The sequence below is a fragment of the Pseudonaja textilis genome, chromosome 1 (assembly GCF_049901715.1).
Source record: "Pseudonaja textilis isolate UNSWEBS1 chromosome 1, rPseTex1.2, whole genome shotgun sequence".
Classification (NCBI taxonomy): Eukaryota; Metazoa; Chordata; class Lepidosauria; order Squamata; family Elapidae; genus Pseudonaja; species Pseudonaja textilis.
This window is the reverse complement of record NC_141990.1, coordinates 120,352,915-120,368,707: the sequence shown is the minus strand read 5'-3', so window position 1 is coordinate 120,368,707 and position 15,793 is coordinate 120,352,915. Positions and strand designations below refer to the sequence as shown.

The 15,793-nt window shown below is 42.0% G+C and overlaps 1 protein-coding gene across 1 annotated transcript in view; it reads right to left on the bottom strand.

The window, feature by feature from the left end:
• The window catches only part of LOC148127789 (uncharacterized), a 107,635-nt gene that overhangs the window by 89,502 nt on the left and 2,340 nt on the right, over positions 1-15,793 (bottom strand). The window lies entirely within an intron of this gene.

Genomic DNA, 15,793 nt, shown 5'->3' with positions numbered 1-15,793 from the left:
TGTTACGGAAATGATTTGAGAGAAATCTTTAAACCTATGGAATCCACACAATGTACACATGCTGTTTCATTCAGTAAAAAAAGTGACAAATAACAAATGGAGGTGCTGTAAGGAAGGAGAAATCTCCATCCTTTAAAATTAAAGAGCAAGGCAGAAGATTTGACAAAATGTGTAAAGTATTCATTTTCAGCAAACTGCGCTCCAAGCAGCATGATAGCTGGCACACCTTACAGGTTACAGATTGTAAGTATGATAATATTTTTCATGTTTAATTTGGTGGTAGAGGAATTCATGTATTTTTTGTAAGTCAGAATCCATAAGCAATCCCATGATTCTGGTGGTGGTAACTTATTCTGCTGAAAAAAATGATGACTCATGAGACTGCTAAAAATACATTTATCAAGTTCCAGATACATACTTCTCAATTAGAAATGTAGAGACTAGACATATAATTTTAACTAGGTTTTATTCTTTTCGCAAAGACTCTTCTTATGGCACCATGCTTTTTATGGTGTATGTGAATCCCTCATGTACAACTGCATGAAAGATGCCACAATAAATGGTTTGTGATATAAATGGATTGAAAACAAAAATGGGTGGTCTTAAGGTTCTAATACAGGTTGGAAACAATATCACCATTGCTACCATCATCATGTCTCAAGAGCATTTCATGATGGTGTTTTGTACCAATTGTTTTATGTCTCTTCATAATCAGGGCATAAGGCTTACATGTTAAATAAAGCAAGTAGCAAATATGTGGAGCTCCAATCAATTCCCAGATATTTTTTTTGTATGGGACATCTTGGCTGTAGCAGCTGAAAGATGCAGATTTCTATTCTTCAAACTGACAGAATTTGTCAGGAAGCCATTCAACAAATTACCAGAAGATGTTATGACACCCAACTTGGACTGTAAAAATTCCACATCCTCATCATTTGATTGTCATCTTCTGGACAGAAGAGCAAGAATATATAGATAAAGAAGATACATCTCCACTGCAAATCCTTTTAGAATTTCTGAACTCTTCTGAGGGGTTTTGAAAAGGTTGCTTCTTGTTTCAGCCTGCAGATAGCACAACACAGTTCAGAGCTTGGTTGGCAATAAATATGTCCTGCTTTCAGGGGTGGGTTTCTACTGGTTCTGTCCACTTCTGTAGAACCGGTAGCTCTGAAGAGCAGCAGACATAGAACTGGTTCTATGTCTGCTGATGTTTTTGCCCACCCACCTGCCCGGGTTCTTACCTGACCTTTATTTCCTGCTTTTTCAACTTCAGCTGCTGCACAAGGCACAGCTGCAGTTTAAAAAGCAGGAAAAAAGTCCTTTTTCAAAGGCTGCTTTTCTGCACGCAGTGTGCTGATGACGATTTACAGGCCCGCGGGCGCAGCGTGCAGGGAAGGAAGCACATCGTAAATCACCGAACCTCATAAATCACCGAACCAATAGTTAACCCTGTTGGATCCCACCCCTGCCTGCTTTGGTGACACATATCTAACATAATTACCTGGTTTGAATCCCTCTGTCTATAGGAACGTTGAGAGCAATAAATTTTACTGAGTGACATAAAATATAGAGACCCAGATAGAAAGAAAATTATTATACTTTATCTAATGATGATTAAGTGAGAAGTGTGGAAAGGGGAGTATAAGAGAATCCTCAAATGCCCTTTCTTAACATTTTGTCTAAATATAAATAACTATCATTCAGAATCAGTTGTATACATAGTAAATAGGCTTATATTATATATAGAGATAAGACAGTATGTCACCCTTATAGATGGTTTGCAATAGAACAGACTATGATACTGGACACAAGGGGTCAATCTGGTACTATCATTTTTTAGTACCATGTTGCAACAATATTCGAAAGAAAAACATTTTATAAAATCTTTGTTGTTGTTTACAAAAACCTAGTAAACCAACTACCTGATTTAGGAGCACCTCTAAGCAATTTGTGGCATTACTGCAGCTTAACAACTTTTAATAACTTGATTTAGAGAGAGCAGCTGTGGCAGATTAGTCAAATGCAAAAACAGCCTGATGCAAAAACTATTAAAAATGTGGATATCACATTGGTATAATAATCCAAGAGGCTGATTTACAAGCAGGACATTTTTTTTTTTAAATGGAGTTTCGACTTTGTCTGCCAGCAAAGACAAAAACAGATTCAAATTTTACTCATGAATATTAAAATTAATGTTGCTTAGGAAGAGAAGCATATAGCAAAGATATGAGTAATATTGAAAAGAATATTATTCTGCAGTAACATTTTGCAGAAAAGATGTAAAGATATATTTTCTTAAACCAATTTCTCCCGTTTTCTGATATATTCCAAAAATTCTGGGCCAGAATTTTGGGTACCATTGTACAACAGCTTAGAGATATTGAATTAAGGAAGTTCTCAGATACCAACAGAAATTCATGGATACCATTAATTATAACATTACTTTAACACTGCCACTATGCATTGTTTAAACCTGATCCTTGATTCTTGATAATAACTTCTCTGTGCACAACAAGCTGTATCACTCCGTACCTGAATGAATGAAGCCTCTCCAATTAAGAGCAAATTTTATGTAACTTTGGGATGATCTCCTCTACAAATATTCTACCCATCTCTACTTGTTGGAAAACTACTTTCCTGAGCACGCTGGAAGATAAAAGGATGGTGGTCCATTGTTAGGACATCGTCCCTCCCATTGATAGAGAAATCTAGGGGAAAGCAGAGATTGTTTCCAACTGATGGGAAAACCTTACAGAAGCTAGTTCTCCCTGGGAGCTGGTTCCCTGGGAGCTGGGTAGACTTATTGCTGCTGCTTTGTTCCTATCACTGTAACAGTCAACAAGAGTCAACAATTCCACAAGTGAGATTCTTGCCAAATGTTATAGGATTTAATATTTCTCGGAGAAGACATCTCATGATGCTTATGTTGTTCTCACAAATTAGTCCTATATGATTAAAGATGATCAGGGCCAGCTTTATTGATCATTTGTACAACACTGCTTATATGACTGCACTAAAGCACATTGATTGGATACCTTTAATTTCAATTTCTGTTGCCCAATGCACAATTAGAATCAATTCAACTAATTCTCTGCAATCATTTGCCGAGTTTTTAAAACGGCATCCTGGAAAACCCAAGAACAATACAAATGCACTATGAAATCATCTGTGCATCTGCTTTATAATACATTTGGTGTTGTATTTCTGAAATGAAAAAGTGTGCTATTAATTAGACACCCTGTATTTCCCAGCACCATGGCAGTAATTTATTCCAATGTATCAACTGAATTTGAATCTGGAATATTTGGTTGCTAAAATTAAGATCAAGTCAAAAAGGAAACTTTTCCCCTCTAATAGTTATTAACGTAAAAGGGTGAACTAAGATTTTTTTTCTTTAGAGACCAAGAAAAATAAATAGTATCATTTAGTTTCAGTGATAATGATGGTGCAAAATATAATTCTCATAATGTACTGCGAAGATACAGGGGTATTTAAAATAGATTCTTCTTTATTCTTGGCACAAATTTTATATTCAAGTGTTATATGTTTATGTTTCTGAAAAGGAAAAAAAAAAATCTAAGGCTTGTAGTTGAAAAGAGTTAGGAGGGAGAATAAGGGTTGATCCTACCATTTAACAGAATAATAGGACAGTTGTTGCTGGAATCAAAATGGGATCAAGTTTGCATGTAAAACTGCCTGTGCTATCCACGGTCTCTCTTGTCCCCATTGAACAACTGTACTTCCTCGAGGTGCCTATATAGTATTTTGCCCTTATGGTATATTTAGATCAATTTCTTACCTTTTTTAATACTTTGTTTTAGAATTCTATGCTTAAGATAATCAATGGTTGGATTTTCTTTAAGTAGTGACTAACACACACCCTTTTCTTCTTTTAACAGTAAAACAGCCTCCTATACTCAAAGTAACCCTGAGTAGTCAGCCAAAATGGCTTCTTTACATTATTTCTTCTACAGATCATATGACCATACAACTTCAAATGGTCACTTATTAATTCCAGGAAATGCTGCTTCAGTCAGCTTCTTACAGGGAATGGGAGTAGGGTACCATCTTGTTTCCTGCTTAAGGATGTAGTGTTATGATGTGCAAATTGTTAAGTGAGGACCTCACCTGATTGCAACTTCCAACTTCCTGCCATCTTCCTCCATTGATTTTACTTGTTGGAAGCCAATGGAGAAGGTTGCAAACCATGATGGTGTGACCACCAGATATTGCAATGGTCAGAAATCAAGTGTCTGGATCATGATTGCATGCCAAGGGGTCACTGTAATAGCTAGAACTTTGAGAATTATTTTTAAGTAGCACCATTGCAAGTTTGAACAGTTGCTGAACAAGTAGTTGCTAAATGTGGACAACCTGTATTTCATCTCTAAATGTTATATGTGGAAACAGACAAAGGGCAGAGGATTATTGTTCTCATATTCTACTTAAAGGCTTCCCAATGGCCATTTAAGATAGACTAGATTATTCACACCTCTGTTCCAGGGTTCTAGTTCTACTTTGGGCACAAAGCCAGATGGGTGGACTTGAGCTAGTAACTTTCTCTCAGCCCTAGGAAGGAAGAAATGCAAACCACTTCTGAAAAATCATGCAAGAAAACTGCAGGGACTTATCCAGACAATCACTGAGACTCAGGTATGATTGAATGGAAGGAAGAAAAAAGGCTGAGACAGGTGTTGTACCATCATTATGAACACATTCTTGCCATTATTTTTAAGAAACATGTATTAAAAACTCTAACACATCTTGGATTGCATCATTTAAAGAAACAGCCTCATCAGAATGACATCCACTGGGGAAGAAAATCATTTTGTGTAAATGGAATAATCCTCTATATTTTATCTACTCTAAATCTAACTTTGCCTGAAATTTCTTCTCATTTTGCTGACATTTTTTTTTCTTTCGTCAAAGTACTTCCTTTCTTGCAGCCTAATGCTTGGCAATAAGCTGGAGAAAAGTATTAGCATATAACTGCTGTGAAATCATTATGATGAGACAGATACGAAAAATAAACTCTGCAATGTGCACTTAAAGACACTGTATCCCTCTTGAGCAATAAAAATATGGAAATGTAGATAAGGCTTATACTTTCAGTACAGAGAAGGGGGAGGGAACTTTCTAAGGAGAAATACTTCCCCCTGTGACTATATGCACTGCAGGATTAATAACACCCTCTAAACTTTCTTTGATCTCTTTGATTAGCCTTGGTAGGTGTCCAAAAGTCAGTTGCCTTAACAAACTTCACAATCTATTCTAGATGTGTGCATGGATAGCGAGTGACATGCCCTCCTCCACAGACAGATGCATTTATATTCTTTGCAGACATGTAATTTTCAAGGTTTTTAAAAAACAATTACATTTAAGTGAAATTAGAGCTGGGATAATTTGCTGGAAAAATAAATGTCTCCTTTGCTCACTATCCCATATCCCCAGGATAGAAAGGATTTTCTCTCAAGATTCACAATTTAAAACAAATGGGGATAGCTAGGTTTCCCCTCCTCTTTGAATAACAGCCACAAACAATAGATCTGATGAAGAAAAATAGTTGCTGCATTAGTAATTCAATAATTGTTGCTGTTGCTATTACTTAGGGACTCTCAGTAAAAGAACTCATGGGGAAAGCTGGGGTATGGCCAATGGTTAAAAAAAGAAATAGTTGGGGGAATTTCTCTTCTTCCAATTTATCTGCCTACTAACACATGAGGAATGTTAAGAAAACTGCAAAATCTGAAATAAAAGAGTGATCCTATTTCCCTTTAGACTTGCAAGCTGTTTTGTTTTTCAGTTCATTGCAAACTCTGTCAACTTTTAGTAAAAGATTAGACAACCTACAACCCGTTGGGTCAACCTGTGAGAGGAAGATAGTATAATCTGATGTGACCAGAATTAACATTAAATTTTAAGTGTCCATTTTTCTTACCCCAATGCTGAATGGTATCATGAACATCTAAGAAGAGTGTGTATCATAAATAGAACAATAATTGTAGTGCCAAAAGACCGTCAATAAGAAGTCAATATTTATAGAAGTAAACAGATAAACAGAATGATCACAGGTGGGCAAAAAAGCAATAGGAGTGGGAGCAGCTTCTGACTTCCTACCAGCTTCTCCATTGACTTTCCTTGGGGGAAGATGGCAGGCAATGTCAGATGTCATTATCACATGACCATGGAGTGACTGCAGTGACTACAACTTTGTGGACAAAAGCAGCCTGAGGATCCTTGAAATAGATCTCAGATTTTTTTTTTTAATGCAGTCTTTAAATTAGTGCATTTGAGGTATCTTAATTCAGAAATTGTTGTGCTGTGATGCACTCTGTGGGTTAATTGAAAGGAGTATACATGGTAGATATGGTAAAAAGATATGTAGGAAAGCTTGCTTTTATTGTAACATGCTGGTATTAGGAAATTGCAGAAAGTTGAATCCCGTTCTTTCAAGATGAACCTCAGACCCTGATGGGTACTGTTTTTTCTTGAATTCATTCTAATATCTATATGAAACCAATGTGAGATACAATCTGGAGTCATCAATATATAAATGGCATGCCGCTCAATCTCTCCTTACCAGAGGTGGTATTCAGTACGTTCTGATCAGTTCTGGAGAACTGGTAGTAGAAATTTTGAGTAGTTCAGAGAACCAACAAATACCACCTCTGACTAGCCCCACCACCATCTATTCTCTGCTCCTGAGTCCCAGCTAATCGGCTAGGTCTTCTTTTGTTGCCCTACACTGGAGAACGGAGCTGGAAAGCAGGTTAGTGGGGTGGGGAGGGAATGGAGATTTTACAGTATCCTTGCCCTGGAGTGGGGTGGGAATGGAGATTTTGCAATATCCTTCCCCTGCCATGCCCACCAAGCCACACCCACCATGCCACAATCACAGAACTGGTAGTAAAAAAAATTGAATCCCACCACTGCTCCTTACCATCATCTCATTTCAACAAGAACAAAAAAAATTCTTGGAGGAGTTTTTGTTCAGATAAGGACATATAAAGGGAAGCTTCACAAACAAAGAACATTATACATTGGGAAATTTATATGCATGAACATTTTGAACTAGATTTAGATAAGTTACAAGTTTTGTAAAACCCCAAATATGGTGGTTAGTGTTATTCATGGATTTAGTACTCTCTTTAAATGTACACATGGCATGGGAGTTCAGGATACATTTTTAAGAACCCTAAATGGCTCCTATCTGCAGCACTATCTGGAAAGAACAGATATTTCCTCACAGTAATTCTTATGTTCTGGTTATGGAGCATTTTTCTTCTGGAACTGTGCTACCTTCTGCTACTTGTGTCATGAATACTTAGGTGTTGTGGCCCCGATTCCCAAGCCTATGCTGTCAGAGGAAGAAGACCTGGAAGATGAGGAGGAGGAACTGGGAATGCCTTCCTCCCCAGGACCTTCCTCTCTGGCAATGCCTTCCTCCCTGATAAAGCCTCAGGTTTCATCAGACAACTGAGAGGAACAGCCTGAGATTAATCAGGAGGAAGGCACATCGAAGCAGCCCCTGACAGGGAGTAAAGAGGAAGAGTGTTGGCTTGATCCTAAGCAGCGTCGTAGGGAGAAATGTGAGCAGCAACGTAGGAGGCGTGGGAGGGTCAGAGAGTGAGCTGAGTCATTGAGCCACACCCCACAGGGGATAAAAGTGGGTGTGTTTTTGGCTGGAACTTTGTACGGGACAAAGTTTAATCTTACTTCAGATTTTCTTCGTGAATGATTTTTGTGGACTGCCTTGTAATTTTCTGTGAGTAGATTTTTATTTGTTATCAGTTTGAACTTGGAAGGCAGAGGGTGTTGGAATGCTAAGGATATTATCAGTTCCAAAGAATTAACTCTGTGAAGTCCAAGCCAGCTTGCCTGCCTGTGTTTGTGTGAGTTTGTATTCTTTCATCTTTTGGGAAAGAAGAAAAGTGAGACAGAACATTTTTGTCCCGTACCTCCTGTACCTTTTACCTAAGATGGACCAGCAGCAGCAGCTTCAACAACAGCTGCAAGATGAAAATCAAACTCTACAACAGCAAGTGGCTCAATTAACAGCCCAAGTTGCTTTGCTGCAGGCTCATGCAGCTCCTCCTCCCTCTCCTCATCGGAAATGCCCGGAGGCTGTGCCAGATAAGTTTTCTGGGCAGCCTGAGATGTTCCCAGCTTTCATGGGACAGTGCCAGTTATTTATGGCTATGAGGCCAAAGGATTTCACAGATGACCGGGCTCAGGTGGGGTTTGTGATAAGCCTCCTTTCCGGCTCAGCCACCAGATGGGCCACACCTTTGTTGTTCAAGAACAGCCCGTTATTAACTAATTACCAGGGTTTTTGGCAACACATGCGCCACATCTATGAAGACCCCATGTGAGTGCAGATGGCAGCCAGATGCCTTAAGGACCTTCGCCAAGGGAGGGGCCCCCTGCAAGAGTTTATTTCTGAATTTTGGCTTTTGTGCCTGGACTCCAACTGGAATGACGCAGCGTTAATGGACGCCTTCCAGGATGGCCTGTCAGATGAGCTGCAGGATGAGTTAGTTCGAGTGGAACTGGCCCCGACCCTCGACGCTCTGGTCATGCAATGCTTGCGCATCGATGCACATCTCCAACAGTGAAAGAACCGCCGTACTATTCAGGAGCAGCCACCTGCATCTGTACCGCAGCGCCCTGTGCTAACAGCGCCCCGGGTCACCCAACGTGTTGTGGCAATGGCCGAGGAGCCAATGGAGTTAGGAGCGGTTGCCTGACAGCCCAGGAGTGAACACGGAGATGCCAAGGGGGTTGTGCTTGTATGGGGGGGCAGGACATGTCACTAATTTTTGTCCTCTAAAGCGAGGTGCGTCGCTCAAGCCTGTGCCTGAATCTTGGCGTGATCAGTCGGGAAACAGGGCAGGCCTGACTTAGGGGAAACCCCAGGCTGGGCACATATCAAACACCTGCCTGAATTAGTGGAGGTTGACTCTGGACCCACCCAGCATCTGATTTTGGACACTTGGGTTTTCTTGGCTAACCAGTTGGAAGGGATTCCATCAAATGCGCTGGTGGACTCAGGGGCCATGACTAACTTTATAGACCGGGCCTTTGCGGCCCATTTTGATGTCCCCTTGTTCCAGTGAGGGTTGAGACTATTGATGGGCGGGAACTTATTGCAGGACCCATTAAATTTGCCACCCAGCCTTTGCGCCTAGTCATTGGAGAACATGAGGAGGTGATCTGCTTTTATGTCACTGCAGACCTCCATTTCCCATTAGTCCTCGGCATGGCTTGGCTTAGGATTCATGATCCTCAGGTGGCATGGTCGTGGAACGCCATTTTTTTCTCAGTCTGCAGTGCTTGGACCATTTCCGCCACACCTGTGCTGGCCAGGACATCACCACCTCTGCCGTCTCCATAACTCCTGAACTGACGGACTTCATGGATGTGTTCAGTGAGAAGGAGGCGGACCAGTTACCCCTGCATTGGCTCTATGATTGCCCAGTGGACCTTCTGCCCAATGTACCACTGCCAAAGGGACGTTTGTACTCCATGTCCGAGCCTGAGCTGGTGGCACTACGGGACTTTTTGGACAAAAACTTGGCCCAGGGGTTCATCGGGCCTTCGTTGTCCCCTCTCTCAGCCCCAGTCCTCTTTGTCAAGAAGAAGACAGGAGACTTACGCTTGTGCTGTGATTACCGCTGGCTAAACGCCATCACAGTGCCGAATAGCTACCCCTTGCCGCTCATTCCGGAGTTGTTGGAGAGGTTGCGGGAGGCCACTATCTTCACCAAGCTCGATCTTCGAGGGGCCTACAACCTGGTGCGGATGCGAGAGGGAGATGAATGGAAGACGGCATTTGGCACCCGATATGGCCATTTTGAGTACACTGTGATGCCGTTTGGGTTGACCAATGCCTCCGCAGTCTTCCAGCACCTGATGAATGACGTGTTTCGGGATATGTTAGATTGGTTTGTGGTGGTGTACCTGGGCGATATTCTGATCTATTCCGGGTCCAGGGACAGCCACATTCAACACGTTCGTCTGGTCTTGCAATGCCTTCGGAAGCACCAACTTTATGTGAAGCTGGAGAATTGTTTCTTCTTCCAGACTTCCATTGAGTTCCTTGGGCACATCATCTCTCCCAAAGGCATCGCCATGAACCCATGTAAGGTAGAGGCTTTATGTAGTTGGGAACCCCCTCATGGTGTGAAGGATGTTCAATGCCTATTGGGGTTTGCTAACTATTACTGGACCTTCATCCTGGGTTTTGCCAAACTGACGGATCCAATAACCCAGCTCCTTCAAAAGAAGGTCCCATTCCAGTGCCCCCTCCCCCCACAGCAACAGGCTTTTGAGTCCCTCAAGAATGCTTTCGTCGCAGAACCCGTCCTAAGGCACCCTGATCCACATCGTCCTTTTGTGGTGGAGACGGATGAGTCCAATGTGGCTATTGGGGCGGTGTTGTTGCAAGCCCCAGTGGATAGCACCACTCTTTTTCCCTGCGCTTATTATTCCCGGAAACTCACTCCTTCCGAATGCAATTACACCATCTGGCAAAAAGAGTTGCTGGCTATCAAGGCTGCATTAGAGGCTTGGCGACATCATCTCGAGGGGGCCTGACACAAGGTGGAGGTCCGGACAGACCATCGGAATTTAGAACATTTGTCAACGGCAAGAAAGGTGAACCAGCAGCAGATCCAGTGGGTCGTTGGTTTTTGCCCAGTTCAACTTTTCTGTGACCTATATCCCCAGTGGTCACAATCGGAGGGTGGATGCCCTGTCCTGAAAACCCGAGTACCTTTGCCCTGAGGACCCCCTTCTCTGTGGACGGTGCTGCCAGCAGAATCCTTGGCTGCAGTCCAAGAATTGGTGGACATGTGGACTCCGGTGTGAGAAGCGCAGTGCCTAGATGCTTGGACATAGCAGAGGATGGGGGAGATTGGACCCGAATCTTCATGGACTTTGGAGGAGGGTTTACTCAAGCATCGGGGCCGGTTGTATGTATGCATGGGGCCACTTCGAGCCCTTATTATGACTCATTGTCATGACAACCCTGCAGCCTGCCATTTTGGGTTTTTTAAGATTCTCCATCTTGTAACGCGGACTTTTTGGTGGCCTCAAGTATGGCATGATGTCCATGCCTATGTCACTTCCTGTGTACCGTGCAGGCAAGCAAAAACCACGACGGGTGCGCCTCCTGGTCTCCTCCAACCTCTGCCGACTCCAGAAAAACCATGGGGAGCAATTTCCATGGACTTCTTGACTCATTTACCGCTGTCCTCTGGAGTTACAACTGTGCTGGTGGTGGTTGACATGTTGACAAAAATGGCCCAATTCATTCCATGTCGTAAATTGCCAACGGTCCATACAACTGCCCGTTTTTTCTTGCAGCATGTTTTTTGTCTCCATGGTCTGCCAGACAGGGTAGTTTCTGACCGCGGTGTACAATTTACAGCCCAAATTTGGAAAAGCCTGATGACTGCATTACAGGTGCAGGTGTGCTTGTCATCAGCGCACCATCCAGAGACTGATGGGGGCAAGGAGAAGATCATTGGCATTCTCGAGCAATACTTGCGTTGTTTTGTAAACCAACGGCAGAACAACTGGGCTGATTATTTCCCTCTGGCAGAGTTTGCATTCAACAACTCCCAGCACACCTCCACCCAAGTGACACCCAATTTTATGCTAATGTGGGGTACCATCCATGGTTTTTCCCTTTGATGCTATTAGATTCCCCTGTTACTGAGACCCAGGAATTCCTTTCGGAACGTCACTCAGTTCAGCAATTAGTTCAGCAGCAATTGATACAGGCCAAGGAAGATTACAAGCGGTTCACAGATTGCTCTCAACGGACAACGCCTCCACTGGCTGTAGGAGACCGTGTGTGGTTATCCACAAAACATCTTCAGGTCGACCGCCTGATAAAGAAGCTGGACCATTGGTTCATCAGCCCATTTCCCATCGAGGCGGTCATCAACCCCGTAGTCTATCGACTGACTCTACCGCACTCCATGCGAATTCATCCAGTCTTCCACCATTTTCTTTTGGTCCCTGACGCTCCTTCATGTTATCTCTGATGTCCCAGAGCTGTTGATCCACCACCTGTGCCCAGGGAAGATGGCGCAGTAGAAGGCAAGGTGTCCAGCATTAGGGATTCTCGCTGGCTGAAAGGGCGGTTCCAGTATTTGATCAAGAGGTGGGGGGATGACCCGGAGGCCCTCTCCTGGGTGGATGCTTCCACGATCCACACCCTGGACCTTATACAGATGTTCCATGACCATTTCCCCTTGCGACCACATCCTGACCATCAGACTCGAGGGAAGGGCCCTGCGGTGGGGGATAGTGTTGTGGCCCCGATTCCCAAGCCTATGCTGTCAGAGAAAGAAGACCTGGAAGATGAGGAGGAGGAACTGGGAATGCCTTCCTCCCCAGGACCTTCCTCTCTGGCAATGCCTTCCTCCCTGATAATGCCTCAGGTTTCATCAGACAACTGAGAGGAACAGCCTGAGATTAATCAGGAGGAAGGCACATCGGAGCAGCCCCTGACAGGGAGTAAAGAGGAAGAGTGTTGGCTTGATCCTAAGCAGCGTCGTAGGGAGAAACGTGAGCAGCAACGTAGGAGGCGTGGGAGGGTCAGAGAGTGAGCTGAGTCATTGAGCCACACCCCACAGGGGATAAAAGTGGGTGTGTTTTCGGCTGGAACTTTGTACGGGACAAAGTTTAATCTTACTTCAGATTTTCTTCGTGAATGATTTTTGTGGACTGCCTTGTAATTTTCTGTGAGTAGATTTTTATTTGTTATCAGTTTGGACTTGGCAGGCAGAGGGTGTTGGAATGCCAAGGATATTATCAGTTCCAAAGAATTAACTCTGTGAAATCCAAGCCAGCTTGCCTGCCTGTGTTTGTGTGAGTTTGTATTTTTTCATCTTTTGGGAATGAAGAAAAGTGAGACAGAACACCTAGGTGTTTTTTTTTTTTTACTGTGGAATAGACTTTATAGGAAGCTACCCTTAAAAATACCCTTAAAAAGAAAGAAATGCATCAAGTAAGTAGCCATCTGTGCAAGGTTCAAGGATCAAATTATTGCTCTCTTGACAGATTTACACTGCTTGCCAACTTACCAAACATAAAAAATATAGTATCAACTTTTAAAGCCAGAAATATCAAAAGGCACAGCAATTGGAGAGCTTTTTCTCATTTTGAATGTCTCTAGCCATTAAGGCCTTCAAGGAGAAACCTTTCTGTTGGTGTGTCCATTACCAACGGAATTGGCACGGGGCCAAAGGCACAAAATCTTAAACTTTCTTTGAAATAATTTCCATCTTTTAAAATAAATTCTTTGTCATGAAATTAAAGGAACTAAGAAAAAAAATGTCAACGAAGAGAAATTTGTGTACTTGGCAGTGCTGATTTTAATATTTAAAATATTTAAAAGCTGAAACTGATAGAAACTGGTAGATGATTTAAAATACTGTTTGCATACACAGTTTTCTGAGGGATCCTTGGTGTTTTCTGGGCTCATTTCAGAAGAATCCCTCATTTCAACCCTTAGCTACAGATATTCTCCTTTATTGGTACAAATGATTCTACTTGGGTTTTAAGACCAACCTCAGGCACTCTTTTTTGTCTTCTTTGAGTAAGGCCCCTTAGGCAAAATATGTATAGATGTATACATGCACATATATATGAAAGAAATAACTAGCTGAGCATATATTTCCTTTTTAATCAGCTAAATATATTGCTTGGTTATATCCTCATAAATCCAGTCCCTTTAAACTGCTGACATATTGACTTTTTAAATTGTTTTTTTCATTATCCTAAGCAGAGAAGGTTGGCACCCTTGCAAACAATATGTTTTCGTTTCTTATGAATTAGGTGACATAAAACCAATACAACAGAGAAAGTAGTCATGCATCATAGTATATAGTACATTTCTAAAAAAAAAAATGCTTCTCAAATTTTCAAGCTGTCAATAAATCCAACACTGAGCATCAACCTATTAATTGATGGGAATTGTGACACTCCCCCCTTTGTTCACAGTCTGGTAGCTTACATGGTCCTTGAAATAGCTTCCCTTCATCACACTCTCTGGATTGGCAAATAAGACCATTTTGCTTATCATAATTTGTGCCAAGCAGTATAAACTAAAATTCAATAACAACATCAATGGCTTTTAGCAAGGAATCTTATCAAAAGGAATGGCTAACAGACCAAAACATGAATACGATACAAGCTCACTAAAATAATGCTACAACCCTAAGTTTAATTTTTAATACTTATGCAAATAGACCTGCCTAAATAGGCCCAATGAGCTAAATGCAGCTGCTCAGATGTGTTCAACAGCCCAATAATTGTGTCAAATAAACTGCTACATTCAGGAGGCAAAATCAGGATTGCTAGTTGTCACATCAGCTGTTCATTTTAGTCGTCAGTGTTGTATAACATGGAACAATCTGTCATCCTCCTGTTCTGCATCTAAGCTGGAATTAGATTAAAAAATAAAAAGAAATGAGGACAAAGGGAGGAGTGAGGATAAAATGGCCAACGTGCTACAAGGATGTCACACTTCTATTTGACAAGCACGGCTACTCAGAAGGGAGCCACCATTTCATCAACGTTATCAGTAATTCCATAGCATTGCAACAGAAGATCTTCCATTCTAGACTTCCCCATGGAGACTGGCAATGCCTTCATAATTGTCAATCAGCTGGGCTCCAGGACTGCTCTCTGTAGTAAGCTCTGACCTTCCCTGGCCATTTTTGCTGCCCTTGCCAAAGGGATGCCTGGTTCTTCTATTTTTTGTTGTTGCACACACAGGAAAATATTGACTTGGTATGAGATCTATGAGAAGGTCTGTATTCCCATAAAGAAGTCAAAATAAAGCAGAACTTTGCCCAGCATTCTTTTTTCTTAGATAAGGTAAGGAAATGAGTGAAGGGAAACATTGCAAAGTGCCGAATCATAAATATATATGTGTGTGTGTAGCATATGTATGTACACATGTGTGTATATGCTTGTCTACACTAAAATCAAAGAAATGATGGAATAGAAACATTACAGAAAGGATGCAAGAGGGCCAAAAGGAAATGTAACTGACAAAAATTAAAATATTTTAAAAATTAAATAATTAAATTGAACACTTAGATTGTCCCGTGGCAAGTCTGCTGTAGCGAGTTTTCCCACAGCCATGGTGAATTGGCTGCGGTAAGTTTTCCCATTCCAGTAGTTGTATGGAGTCCCATAAAACAGGCACCATAACAAAAAAATTCTGGTTCCCACAAGATGACATTCTTTAATCATTGGGACATTGCAACAGGCCTCTCCTGCCAGACTTAACAGGATAGTTCGAAAGAATTGAGAAGAGGCAGTCCCACAAATAATAGCAATAACACTTGGACTTATATGGTATACCACTTCACAGTGCTTTACAGCCCTCTGTAAGCAGTTTACAGAGTCAGCATATTGCTCCCCAACAATCTGGATCCTCATTTTACCAACCTTAGAAGGATGAAAGGCTGACTCAACCTTGGGCCTGGTGAGATTTCAACTGCCAAATTGCAGTCAGCTGGCAGTCAGCAGAAGTAGCCTGCAGTACTGCACTCTAACCACTGTACCACCACGGCTCTTACAACCCAACTCCATGCCATGGAAGCCTTCACAAGTGAACAAAAAGCATCTTGAATTGCACACCAGGAGTACCCAGTGCAATTCATAGAACAGAGTTGCAACTGGACATGCTGCCCCATGCTGCCCCCAAATGAGAGACCAGTTGCAGGGTGCTTCTTGCACTGTTATTGCATGCAGTGCTAGAGTTTTT